Source organism: Mauremys reevesii, linkage group 2 (assembly GCF_016161935.1).
Source record: "Mauremys reevesii isolate NIE-2019 linkage group 2, ASM1616193v1, whole genome shotgun sequence".
Classification (NCBI taxonomy): Eukaryota; Metazoa; Chordata; order Testudines; family Geoemydidae; genus Mauremys; species Mauremys reevesii.
Window position 1 is genome coordinate 31,091,290 of NC_052624.1, and position 13,872 is coordinate 31,105,161.

At 43.0% G+C, this 13,872-nt stretch overlaps 1 long non-coding RNA gene across 5 annotated transcripts in view; it reads right to left on the reverse strand.

Moving 5' to 3' along the window:
• Positions 1 to 252: 252 nt before the first annotated feature.
• The window catches only part of LOC120397771, a 48,467-nt gene continuing 34,847 nt past the window's right edge, over positions 253 to 13,872 (reverse strand). For 2 of the 5 annotated variants that reach the window (XR_005593991.1, XR_005593987.1), the window contains 5 exons: positions 5,086 to 5,188; positions 3,917 to 4,025; positions 2,701 to 2,811; positions 2,223 to 2,289; positions 253 to 464 (listed from right to left, as the gene is read on the reverse strand). This is a non-coding gene — a long non-coding RNA (uncharacterized LOC120397771). The remainder of the gene's footprint in view (positions 465 to 2,222; positions 2,290 to 2,700; positions 2,812 to 3,916; positions 4,026 to 5,085; positions 5,189 to 13,872) is intronic. The other 3 variants (XR_005593989.1, XR_005593988.1, XR_005593990.1) reach the window with 3 other exon arrangements.

Sequence of the window (13,872 nt, forward strand, 5' to 3'; positions counted from 1 at the left end):
CCATCTAAGAGCCACTGTATTTTCCTATGCTTCTCTGAAAAGATCTAAATAGCCTGTCCAATTTTAATCCCCTTTTTTTGTAACTGTACTTCTTATTTTAATCCAGCCTTTGAAATAGCTGAATTGTGAATAGGTCTTGTTCAAAGTGAGAACTTTCAAATTTGATTCTACTAGGAGACTGGGAAAGTCCTTTCAGACAACAAACAACAACAACAAAGCAGCTGGTTAATGTAGAAATGTTTTTTCCCATTGAGTTTTAATCACCGAACTCTACTAAAGAGAAATGCCATTAACCAATCCAGAAGTATTCTCTTGGCCATTCAGTAGATGTGATGGAGGAATGTATCCCCTTGCCCTCTGGAAAGATTAAAAGGACTTTTATCCATATAAGCAGTTTCAGAGACAGGAAAGGAGACCTTTTCCAAGGGAAACTTCTGTGTGTTAGGACAGATGAAGCTTGCTGCCTGCAGTAAGAAAAGCAATGTGCAATGAAATGTGTTAAGTTCATGGAGTCAAGTATCAGAGGGGTAGCCGTGTTAGTCTGGATCTGTAAAAGCAGTGAAGAGTCTTGTGGGACTTTATAGACTAACAGACGTTTTGGAGCATGAGCTTTCGTGGGTGAATACCCACTTCGTCGGATACATGCATTCACCCACGAAAGCTCATGCTCCAATATGTCTGTTAGTCTATAAGGTGCCACAGGACTCTTTGCTAAGTTCATGGAATAGCTCTGCTAGACCTACTAAGTTTCTTATACGTTGCAGGCCATGTTTCAAACTTTATTTCAAATACACTGCTACCTCACTTTAACGCGACCCTATATAACACGGGTTCGCATATAGCGTGGTAGCAGCAGGGCTCTGGCGGCGCTTTAAAAGGTCCAGGGCTCCGGCTGCTGCGGGGAGCCCAGGGCCCTTTAAATCACCGCTGGAGTCCTGCCATCGCTACCCCGGGGCTGCAGCAGCGGGGCTGGGCTGGCGATTTAAAGGACCTGGGCTCCCTGCAGTGGCCAGAGCCGGGAGCTCTTTAAATCACCGCTGAAGCCCTCCTGCTGCTGCCCTGGGGCTCGGGCAGTGCTTTAAAGGGCCTGGGGCTCCGGCTCCTGTGGGGAGCCCCGGGCCCTTTAAATCACCGCTGGAGCCCGGCCGCTGCTACCTCGAGGCTGCGGCAGCGGGGCTCACTGGCGATTTAAAGGGCCCAGGGCTGCTGCGGGGAGCCCTGGACCCTTTAAATCACCGCTGGAGCCCTGCCACTGCTACCCCGGGGCTGTGGCAGTGGGGCTCGGGCAGCGCTTTAAAGGGCCTGGGGCTCCGGCTGCTGCGGGGAGCCCTGGGCCCTTTAAATCACCGCTGGAGCCCTGCCGCCGCTACTCCAGGGCTGCGGCAGCGGGGTTCTGCCGGAGATTTAAAGGGCCTGTGGCGCCCCGTGGCTGGAGCTACAGCTCTTTAAATCACCGCTGCAGCCCTGCCACCGCTACGCCGATATAACAGCGTTTCACTTATAACGCGGTAGGGATTTTGGGCTCCCCCTGACCACGTTATATCAGGGTAGCGGTGCATATTTTCTTTATATTACCTTGAAGTAAATACATGTTTTGTCTTATCTAATTTGGGTGAGTTCTGATTGTTACACTGGCTGTATCTTCAAGAACTCTGTCCCCTTACTCTGATGTTATGTGCCTTTTTGTATGAGACAACCTATGAACTGTTATGAACTAATGAAGCTTGAAAATATTTACTCATCAATACTGCCAAAAAGCATCCTCTATGGGCACAGAAAAGGTGAGAGAGCCTGTAGTTAACATGCAGAGCCACAGCTTCACATGGCAAGTCAACCATGGATTTGCTAAATGAGTTGTCTTGTATTAACAGCTTGAATTTAGATTATCTGGTGACTCTAGGTGATATGAAGCCTTTACATCAACATACAAGCCATAAGATTTTACTTACAAAAGGAAACATATAATGGACTTGCACTTAGCTATGTAATTCACTTAGAAGTGGTATTTTAGGAGATTACTTTAAATTTCAGAATCAATTTTAATTACATGCACAAGGAAATGCCACGAGGACTAAGATGACTCTAGCTGAAGCGAACTTTATTATGGGGAGATAAGAAGTAGAATTTATTTACCCCACCCCCTGCCTTCAGTAGCTTTGTTTTACTAATGGCATTTCTCTTATCTAGGCAGGGAACCTCATGGATTTGGAATGTTTAATTACCTACACGAATTCCATCTACTAGTGTCTGTTAGTTTTAGCTTCGCTGACATACTTTTTTTAGATGTACCTGTGAGGAACAGAATGGGAGTTTATCAATCACAATGTGTAGAAAGAAAAATTACCAAAAAAATTGCAGGCTGTTAATAACTTTATCTTTTGAAGAAAGTCTGCATTATAGATGATTTATGTAATGAGAATAGCCCCAGACAGCCATGAAAGCAACGAAACAGCTGAGGGAAACTAAGAAAAACGGGATGGAGAATCAATGGAGAAACTGATGGAAAAAGCTTTAAACACAAGAGCAGGTATCCCTGGCAAAAACAGGACAGGAAGAGAAAAATAATAATTTATATTATATAGTACAATGTTAAACCAAATTTCAGAGACATCCTAAGAGACATGAGATTGGGAAACAAAGGCAAGCGTCTACCTTTATTTTCTTAAGTCCCAAAAAAGTTTACCGGATATCTCGACTCACTTAGATGTGTCTCTAGATCCACCTTAAAAGATCCAAGCTTTTCCCCAACCAGGGAATTTTCCACGTGGCAGTTGCAGCACAGGTGGATCGTGTGTTAAGTGTCTATCATCCCTGAAGAAGGAAAGAAGTGCAAGTGAAGGACAAGTCCATCTGTGAGTCACATTATAGAGGAGATTAAGTGCCCTTGTGGACATTATGTGGGTGAAGAGGTCCAGGACCATATGGCTTTTCAAGGAGTGCTCTTCATCAGAATGCTATGCATGGGAGATCGGATTGTTTAGGGGACTGGTCATGGGATACAAACTCATTCAGCTCTAGGTTGTGGGTATGAAAGCTATTCTCTTTTTCTTTTGCTGACCTGTGTAGACTGAGTCGATGGTCACAGACTTGTTCTGAGTGGACATGTGCCCAAATTACAATGGTTATTTTTTGGTAGGCTCAGCAGAAAAGCTCAGGATTGTATAGACATCAAGATCAACCTATCCTCTCCCCCTAAGAGTGGATGCCATGAGTTTGTGGTGGGAAGTGTGCAGTGCTGATGCTCAGACTCTACTGTTGTGGAGATAAGCAGTAGACTTCAGTCTCCTTGTCTGTCAGTTCATTTCCTTTCACCGAATGCTCATTTCACTTGAAGACCCACGGCCAACTCAAATTTATAGTGTCAAAATAATGCATATTTAAGAGCTCCAGCCCATGTTACATCTGTGTATATTTTTTATTTTACTTATTTTAAAAAAAGCAAATAAAAATCCCAGTGCATGCATAGTTCCAGGATCACCCATAACTGGACTTCAAAACAACAACAACAACAAAACTAGAATAGAATGAAAGCGGAAAACAGGAACATCAAGAAAATCGGAAGGAGGAGGGAAGAATAAGCCACCAGAGTAAAAGATTTCAACTGTCTGTCCCACAATGGCATATGGCAGAGTGACTGAATACAGCAGGGACAAAGTGGGTGAGGTAATACCTTTTATTGGACCAACTTTGGTCCAGCAAAAGATATTACCTCACCCACCTTGTCTCTCTAATATCTTAGGACTGACATGGCTACAACAACACTGCATACAACAGTGAATACAGCAGGGATATAAATGCAGCTGCAGAAATGCCCTTTGCAATGCACCAGAGGAAACCAGACAATCCCCTGGAACACAGGATGACATAGTGTTCCTGTAGGAAACAACCATACCCTGTGACACTGCCTAATTATTACCTAGGTTTCACTCCATTGCACTGGAAAGTTTGTCATGCAAGAGTCACTTTTGTGAGAGACAAATGTCTCTTTCCTTCAGAATATCATGTGGACAACACGGACATGATGCCTGAAATAAAAACACAAAATGGTGTTGTCAACTTTCATGGACAAATTAAACATGCTGTGTCTTTAAAGCCAGATGATAGGGAGTGTTTGTTTAGACAGTAGCCTTATTGCAAATTTGGAGCTGCCAAACAGACCCTGAAACTTTCAACATAAACACTAAAATAAACAGAAAGAATAAAAGTGACAGAAGCCTTTTCATCTGCATGAATCATGTACTAATTATTGTTTCTGAGAAAATAAACTGGCTTCACATAGTTTTAACCAGCAACTAGAATGGGGAAGGTATTGTTGTCAGAGTTTTCTATAGGTAAATATAAAACGTTATAGGAAAAATGTTCAGTAACATTATAAAAAAAAACCTGTTTAATGTTTGCAATCCAAAGTAGTATATTCACTGTGTCAGAAACTGAGACTACATTAGACTTGCTGTCTGTGTTAGCAAAGGTGGGAGTGGTAGTGCAGAAGGCTCTGGTAGTTGCTGGAATTTCAGCTATTGTGTTATCTATTGCTTGGCTCAGAGAAAATCTAGATGACACCAGTGGCCGTCAGCACTTTGTCTATGTCAAATGCACAGACTCAGGGCACCAGGATGAAGGTAACTGCATGACATTTATTGCCTGTTACCCTAGAGCAGTGGTTTCCAACCTGTGGTGCCCTGACCCCTGCGGGTCCGCAAACTATGTCTACAATTTCCAGGGGGGTCCGCACCTCCATTTGAAATTTTTTAGGGGCCCACAAATTTAAAAAAGGTTGAAAACCACTGCTCTAGCGCTTTCACACTTCTCCCATACAGCTCCCTAGTGGCCAATCTAAACAGCTGCTGTAGGCCTCTGTAATTGGCATTGGTATCTACACTACCACTCCCACCACTGCAGCTACTGGGAAAATTTAAGGAAGAGAAGAGAGGCTAGTATTGACAAGGACTTACACAACATTGCTACTATCCTTCCTTTAATGGATCAAATAGTAAAGTAATAATATATCTGTACTGAACTCCCAACACCTTTGTCATCAAGCATTCTGTCTTCATCTCAACCCCCACAAAAAAACCAGCAACTCACCCCAAACTTTGGCCCATATTCTGTCCTCTCTTGTCCTCTCTTCAATCGCACAGAATCATAGAATCCAAGGGGCTTGTACAGAATTTGGCCCAGTTTCTGAAAACTAATACACACACCAGTTAGTTTTAGTGGAATTCTGTCAATCGCAATAGGAGCAATTCAAAGAGGACGTTGAAGAACTGAAGAGGTTTCAGAGAAGAGCCAGCCATGTGAATGATTAAGGGATTAGAAAACTTGCCTTACAGTGAGAGACTCAAAGAGCTCAATCTATTTAGTTTATCAAAGAGAAGGTTTTGGGATGAGTTGATCACAGTCTAGAAGTACGTACACCGGGAACAGAAATTGGATGGGAAGGCTCTTCAGTCTAACAGAAAGGTATAACAAGATCAAATGGCTGGAAGTTGACGCTAAATAAATTTAGACCAGACATAAGGCATAACAATTTTTAACAATTAGGGTAAGTAAACTTTGGAATAATTTACCAAGGCCTGTGGTGGATTCTCCATTACTGGAAATTTTAAAATCAAGACTGGGTGTTTTTTCTCAAAGATTTGCGCTCGTTCAGACAGGAATTAATTCAGGGAAGTTCTATGACTTACGTAATGCACAAGGTCAGACTAGATGATCACATTAGTCCCTTCTGGCTTTATAATCTATTAATCTAACTAGCAAACTGGGGACATTTTTCACAATACTGAATTCTTTAAAAAAATCTCAGGTTTGGCAAGTTGCCACATTTCAGTAATCATAACTAGATACAGTAAACCTGTTCTCAGAGTTCATCCCTTATATCTCTGGCTTAATTAGGAGCCACCATCCTTTTACTGGGACTAGTAGAAAAAAATGTATTTGCTGAGATTATTCATACTTGCATCAAGAAAGTGATCATTTTGAGAGTGCAATGACTAAAATGCTCAAGGTTTCATCATACAGAACAAAATAGGATGCAACTGAAACTAGAATTTTGCAGAAATTATGGGGAATGCTTCTCCAACTGAATTGCCTGGACTTGTTTTCATGATTCATCCACCACCTTTGTTTCCACATGAAAGTAGCTATCGCTCATTCACACACAAGAATGACAAATAACTGGAATGGGAGAAAGTCTGGAGCCAACTTCACAATCAACAATCAAGTGTTTTTCAAATTGGATACAGCATGTGCATTCTTTTGAAAATATTTAAATGAAAGAACATTCATAAGTCAAGGTAGCAGATACATCTTCCCACATCTGACCTTGTTATTTGGCTAGTCTCTAGAAACACAGAGGTCCTACACTGTACCTTGTGAAGCTGCCACATCACATTAGTTCTGGTTTCCTGGCAGTACAGAGTAAGGCTTTAAAGGACCCAACTCCAATCTGTCACGTGAGCTTTCCTTCACCTCACAGTTTTGTTATTTAAAAGCAGAAACAGGTGTTCAAAGCAGCAGGCATGTTACTGTGTTTTAATGATAATTTTTAACAAAATGGAATTGAGCATTATTAATAATGTTATTGTGCCTTTTCCTTCCCCACCTCATTCCAAAACCAGATTTGTTTGCCAGAGGTAGGTCACAGGTCCTCTTTTTTATAAGTCTGGTAATTAAGTTAGCTCTTTGGACCAGGGACCATCTTTTTGTTTTGTGTTTGTAGAGAGCCTAGCACAATGGGGCCCTGATCAATGCTGGGGGCTCCCACATGCTATGGTAATACGAATAATAAAATAATATAGGAATATCCACTAAATGCCCTAATGGAAAGGGAAGGGAAGTTTTTGGTTGCCACATTCTAACTTCTAGTGCCTCTCCCTGCTTAGTCACCATTGTCAAGCGAAATGTTACCTGGCCCCCAACTCTGTCCTAGCTGCTCCGCCCATCCTCCTCCAGGCATTTGCCAGCTTCTCATAATCACCTCCATGTCTCTTTCTTGTGGCTCCCTACACATGATACAACCTCCCCGGCTCATCCACAAGACTCTTCATATCTCAGTCCCTCTTAAAAGACCTAGTTTTGCTGTGCTGCCTATCGACAGTAAAGCTGACTTGTATATAAAGTGTATATTAAATAACCTATTGTTATTCTTCTTCCCCTGGTCTCTGTCTGCTTATTTCTCCATAAACTGTGACTTCCTCAGAGCAGGGACTGTTCATCTTAAATGTTTGAAAAGTGCCTGGCACACAGTGGGCACTACGGCAAATAATAAAATCATATTAATAAACTTATTACTTTTCAAGTGCCCTGAAGTCACGGCTTGCAACTCCTGCTCCATGAGATGTGCAAACATGCATTGGGTCAGTGATGTCACAAGCACCATGTCTAACTGGCCATATTCAAATATCTCATATACATAAATTATGCACGTGCCAATGTTTGCTGGAATTTCCACATACCTAATTTTAAAAATCTGCCTTATTATTTTAAATAATAGAAGTTGGATATTGAAAGGACCTATTAGACTCAGTGATCAAACTCCACTTACATATACTTCGGCTTGCCAGAATTCAATTTTTTAAATATAATTTCAGCAGATAAGATCAATGTTTATTTTTAAGCCTTTATAAAACTTTTTATTGATTTAAATTTCACAGTTGTGGGAAACTATGGGAAGGATCAGGCAATAATTGTTCAGTGACAGCAGACACTGAGATTTTAAAAGTTAAATCTTTATAACCATTACAACATAAATGGTCAACATCATGTCAAAATATACAAAGTAAATGTCCCTCAATCAAATTATAAATTCTCAAGCAACATTTTTCTCACTTTGACTATCTGTAAATTTGGATTATCATCTATGGAAATATTTTTTCATCTGTGTTTGTACAGTGAAATTGACATTTACCAAGATTTACTGATAAAAATGAGGGCTGTCAAGTGATTAAAAAAATTAATCACGGTTATTCGCACAACTAATCGCACTGTTAAACAAGAATAGAATACCAGTTATTTAACTATTTTTGGATGTTTTCTACATTTTCAAATATATTGATTTTAATTACAACACAGAATACAGAGTGTACAGTGCCCACTTTATATTTATTTTGATTACAAATATTTGCACTGTAAAAAACAAAAGAACCAGTATTTTCAGTTCATCTAATACAACTACTGTAGTGCTATCTCTTAATCATGAAAGTTGAACTTACAAATGTAGACTTATGTACAAAAAAATTACTGCATTCAAAAATAAAACAATGTAAAACTTTAGAGCCTACCAGTCCACTCAGTCCTACTTCAGCCAATCGCTAAGACAAACAAGTTTGTTTACATTTGCAGGAGATAATGCTGCCCGCTTCTTGTTTACAATGTCACCTGAAAGTGAGAACAAGTATTCGCATAGCACTGTTCTAACCAGCGTCGCAAGATATTTACGTGCCAGATGCGCTAAAGATTCATATGTCCCTTCATGCTTCAACCACCATTCTAGAGGCTATACATCCATGCTGATGATGGGTTCTGCTTGATAACAATCCAAAGCAGAGCGGACCGACACATGTTCATTTTCATCATCTGAGTCAGATGCCACCAACAGAAGGTTGATTTTCTTTTTTGGTAGTTCGGGTTCTGTAATTTCCGCATCTGAATGTTGTTCTTTTCAGACTTCTGAAAGCATGCTCCACACCTCATCCCTCTCAGATTTTGGATGGCACGTCAGATTCTTAAACCTTGGGTCTAGTGCTGTAGCTATTTTTAGAAATCTCACATTGGTACCTTCTTTGCATTTTGTCAGATCTACAGTGACAGTGTTTGTAAATCAAACAACATGTGCTGGGTCATTATCCGAGATCGCTATACCATGAAATATATGGGAGAATGCCAGTAAAACAGAGCAGGGGACATACAATTCTCCCCCGAGGAATTCAGTCATAAATTTAATTAATGCATTATTTTTTTAACAAACATCGTCAGCATGGAAGCATGTCCTCCAGATTGGTAGCTAAAGCATCAAGGGACATACGAATGTTTAGCATATCTGGCATGTAAATACCTCGCAACGCCAGCTACAAAAGTGCCATGCGAATGCGTGTTCTCACTTTCAGGTGACATTGTAAATAAGAAGCAGTCAGCAGTATCTCCCATAAATGTAAACAAACTTGTTTGTCTTAGCAATTGGCTGAACAACAAGTAGGACTGAGTGGATTTGTAGGCTCTAAAGTTTTACATTGTTTTGTTTTTGAGTGCAGTTATGTAACAAAAAAAAAATTACATTTGTAAGTTACACTTTCACAATAGAGATTGCACTACAGCACTTGTATGAAGTGCACTGAAAAATACTATATCTTTTGTTTATCATTTTTACAGTGCAAATATTTGTAATAAAAAAATGTAAAGTGAGCACTGTGCACTTTGTATTCTGTGTTATAGTAGAAATCAATATATTTGAAAATGTAGAAAAACCAAAAATATTTAATACATTTCAATTGGTATTCTATTGTTTTTAATCACAGTTAATTTTTTTGAGTTAATTGCATGAGTTAACTGCGATTAATTGACAGCCCTAATAAAAATTGAATCCTTCCAAGCCTACAAATACTGTATATAGTCCCACAATAGAGATCATATCAAATATTTAATGTCACACTATACTTCATCTTCAACCAAAGACCATGAAGAACCTATGAGGCATCTGACACATAAGCTGGTAGTTGTCTAATTTGTTTCCTTAAAGAACTGCAAGTCACTTTTGAAAAGGAAATGAATAAAGGGAAAAACTATTCTGTATGAAGGATGGGAAATATCCTGTATGGTAGCTTTAATGTTTGTGAAATACAGCTATTTGTCATCCATACCTTAAGTGCATTACTAAATGATAACGAAGAGGGCCTCTGAAAATGAAGAAGGCTAACCATGTGACCTGGCAGTGTAAGGGCATAGCAGAGCGAATCTTCAAAATGGGATACCCATCTACATATGCTAAACATTAGAGGGAACTGCAATAAAAATTAAAAAACAATATACGAGAAGCACCACAGTCCAACCATAATCTCAAAAGAAAAGTACAAATTTAGACTGTCTTGGAAACAGTGGTTCTCAGCCTGCAAGTTACCACCTTCAAGGTCACTAGCAATTGTCTGTGGAGAATGTGAGTCTGATCCCAACCCTCTCTTTCATCTTCTGCTGAAAACAGTCTGTTCAGTCAGTCATTGGCAAGTGGCCTTCCTCAAACACCAAGAGCCAAATGCTGGTCTCCATTACCCTGCTGTACAACTGGAGGGATTCCATTGACTTTAGTCATGTTACTCTGCACTGCAATGGTAAATTGTTCTGCTAGACCAGCAGGACTGTCCCATAAACCACTGCACTGATTCCCCCAATAATTTTTTTAGAGTGACATAAGAACTGGCACAAGGGATTCTGAGGAGCATCTGTGTGATCGCTAAGTAAGGGCCGGCATTTGGGAAAGCTCAATAATCTCTGTTGTAAAGCCCATTTACATAGGAACTTCACTGAGAGTCTTTCAGAGGGAATCTCACACTGCTAGAGTTCAATGGGAGAAGAATCAGTCTATTTTTGATCTGGCTTGGTCAGAAGTTAGAAGACATGTGCTAGAGCAGTGTTTCCAACCTTTTTGATACCAGAGACTGACTCGCTGCCTTACTAAACTGTCAGGGAGAGCTCAGGGACTGGCACCAGTCCATGTTGAGAAAACTGAGCTAGAGGACCTTAAAGAACTGGCCTTTACACAGCCGTCCTGAGGGTGAGCATCTCACATAAAAAGTAAGATGTCAACCCAGAGATGACTTCATATGTAAATACCATGGGCCTGAGTCTGATCTCACTCACCTAGTAAAAATTAGGATTAAATCCACTGAAGTCAATAGTTACGTGATATCAGATCAGTGTCAGGGCCGGCTCTAGTCACCAGCAAACCAAGCATGTGCTTGGGGCGGCACATTTTCAGGGGCGGCATTCCGGCCATCCTTTTTTTTTTTTTTTTTTTTTTGCTTCGGGTGGCAAAAGCCTAGAGCCAGCCCTGGCAGCAGTAGCACGTCATGCATGGGGGGCATCCTGGGGCCACTGCGGTTCGCACCGCAGGGGAGCAGCACCCGCACCTTGTGGCTGGACTGGGCTGGCTCCAAACGGGGGACACTCGGGCTGGAGGCCGCCCTGAGGGGCACATGGAGGCGCCTGCAGGTGCCGCAGGGCGGACGACCCCCCAGCGCCACAGCCGGGGCTGAGCGAAGTGGCCCAAGCTGCCCAGGGACTGCAGCAGGGCGGTCAGAAGCAGCAGCAGCAGCAGGGCTATAGAGGGTGGGGAACTGCCGTGCGGGGCCCGCGTCCTGCTCTCCGGGGCTCCCCTCCTTCTGGAGCGGCCTTGCCCTGGCTCCTCAGCCCCCTGCTGGGGAGGTCCCCCGGCTCTGCCCTCCTGGGTCCCAGCCAGTCCTGGAGGCAGGAGCCCTGGCTGGAGGGACCCTGGGCTGAGGCGCAGCCCAGGAGCCCCACTGTTGACCCCGACCCTGCCAGCGCCAGACCAGCTGGAGGAAAGGGAGGAGAGGGCAGAGTCAGCACTGGTGGGGTGGGATCCCAGGGCTGGGGCAGCAGGGGGTGCGGGTGGGGGTGAGAGAGCCCAGCGCTGGGGCGGCAGGGGGTGCGGGTGGGGAGGGCACTGGTGGGTGGGGGTGAGAGCCCAGGGCTGGGGCAGCAGGCACTGGTGGGTGGGGGGGTGAGAGCCCAGGGCTGGGGCGGCAGGGGGTGCGGGTGGGGGAGGGCACTGGTGGGGGGTGAGAGACCAGGGCTGGGGTGGGGAGCAGCCAAACATTTTTTTGCTTGGGGTGGCCAAAAACCTAGAGCCAGCCCTGATCAGTGTGACTGGAGAATCAGACCCCAACATTTTAAAACCAATTCACTGACTTTCAGGGAGTCAGCTCAGCCATGTAGCACAGACATGACCCACACAACCCATCTCAGAAACGTACCTGCCACATTCTGAACCAGCAGAGAGAACAGTGAAAGCACATATCTGTCAGAGAAAGTATATGCTTTTTCCAAGGGCGGCTCTAGCTTTTTTGCCACCCCAAGCACGGCAGGCAGGCTGCCTTCAGCGGCTTGCCTGTGGGAGGTCCGCCGGTCCTGCGGCTAACTGCCGCCCTCGCAGGGACCGGCAGGGCGCTCCCCGCAGCTTGCCGCCCCAGGCACACACTTGCTGCGCTGGTGCCTGGAGCCGCCGCTGGCTTTTTCTTGGCTACATCTTTCTGATGGAAACATAGGTTGCACTAAAAGTCTGCTCCACATGGAACGCAGCCCAGAAATGCACAGAAGAATGACTTTTTGGAAGGTTTTGCCTGTAAAGTCTGTGCTGAATGAACAAGAGAATAAAACCACTTTATAACTGCTAACCAGAAACCCTGCAATTACTGTAGTCAAAGAGTCACAGATATTGGAGATGAGAAAGAGCTATTAAATTAGGTCAGCTAGTCCATCAGTCCTGCCAGTGCAAGCACATCCTAAGGTGCATAGGGCTTCCCTTACAAAAATACACACACACAAAATACATGCATTATGTATGCACCCACATAAATGGGCAGGCCAGTGTTTTGCACCGGTGACTAAGGACGGACCAATGGTTCCGGCCCTACCCTGAAACACAGGAGACCTAGGTTCAGTTCCTTGCTATGCCATAGACTTCTCATGTTCTCTGTTCTCACTCTGTAAAATGTGGATAGTAGTGTTGCCCGACCTCACAGGGGTGTTGATGATAAATACATTAGAGATTGTGAGGTGCTCAGATACTACAATAATAGAAGCCATATAAGCAGAGTGATATGCCAGTGTAACTGCACTGACAGTGGTGAATCAGGCCCAAGATATTTGTCATCACTTCTAAAATCCTGGCATCTACTGGTCTGTAATTCACACTAGAACTACTATCTGCACTGGAAAAGCTCATCTTTAAAAACTGTGCATAGTGGGCTGTCCAAACAGGGATACTTTTCTACATTGCTTTATGGGAGGCTTGAATTCTGCCCTTGGTCTCTCACTTCCTTAGCTGCAACAAGGACTGGGCCTGCTACAGAGCATGGAATGAATGCCGTTCATTGTTTTATACCCAATTTACAGAGAGCAATGGAGGCACAGAGAAGTTAATTATTTCAGTCACACAGAAAATCTGTAGCAGCGCTAGGAACAGATCTCCCACCTCTGTATCTAGTACTTTAACCACAAAACCCAGCTTTTGTCTGGTATTCCAAACTGAACATTTTGATTTCTGAGGAGGGGGCACTGAAACGTCCTCATCTACAAGTATTATGACCACAGTGAGGATCCTTGATGCAGGATTCCAACAGACATGCAGAGGACCCTCTGCAAAACAAGACTGTGGCATTTCATTTAGCAAGGCAGTTTGCTCTGCTAGCCTGTATCAACAAAAATTTCCTGAGGAATTTTAGCAAAAATAATCTAAAGCGAGAATAACCCCTAGGCATGCACTGATACAGTACCCTTTTTTAACAGCTTCAAGAAGCCTCGAGGAATGTATTTCACCCTAAAACCTGAATTTCCTGACTTTGATGTGTTTGAGCTAGACTCTAAACATTGTTTTTGTGAGGGCATAAGATCCAAGGTGCTTTGAGAAATGAACACTTTTATGTTAGAGGGAAAGGAATGTCTTGTGTATATAAAACTCACAATGCCACACTGTATTATCAGCTGAGAGTCATGGGGTACAGAGCAGAAAATGGTTTCCCCGATACTGTCTGGTGGAGACAGATTTAACAGCTGCATAGCATGAACAGCAATCATTTCATAGCTCTGCTGTGCTGCCTGTTTTTCTTTCTTTACAGTGTGCTCCTGTTTTTTTATGGGTAGGGC